The following is a 468-nucleotide window of genomic DNA, read 5'->3' as shown; positions in this document are numbered from 1 at the left end:
AGGCTCCGAACACCGAAGAAGAGTCGGAGAGGGGCCGGGGGCCCCCACACCATAGGGCCGCGCGGGCTGGCCTCTCGGCCGCGCCGGCCTATGGTGGGGCCACCCCGCCAGCCCTCCTGCGCCGCCTCTTCGCCTATATAACCCCTTTCGACCTAAAAACGCGATATCTCTTGACGAAACTCCGTAAAAGACTCCGTGGGCGCCGCCACATCGCGAAACTCCAATTCGGGGGATAGAAGTCTCTCGTTCCGGCACCTCGCCGGACGGGGAATTGCCCCCGAGCCATCTCCACCGCCGTCTCCACCGCCATCTGACGAAACTCCCGGAAAGACTCCCGAGGGCGCCGCCACATCGCAGAAACTCGGTCGAGATAGGGGAGTCTGCGTGCCAAAAGCACCTGTGGTCGGGGAGGTAACACGGAGCCATCTCCGTCTCACCGCCATCTTCTACCGCCATCGCCTCCATGAT

Source organism: Lolium rigidum, chromosome 1 (genome assembly GCF_022539505.1).
Source record: "Lolium rigidum isolate FL_2022 chromosome 1, APGP_CSIRO_Lrig_0.1, whole genome shotgun sequence".
Classification (NCBI taxonomy): Eukaryota; Viridiplantae; Streptophyta; class Magnoliopsida; order Poales; family Poaceae; genus Lolium; species Lolium rigidum.
This window is presented reverse-complemented; position numbering follows the sequence as displayed.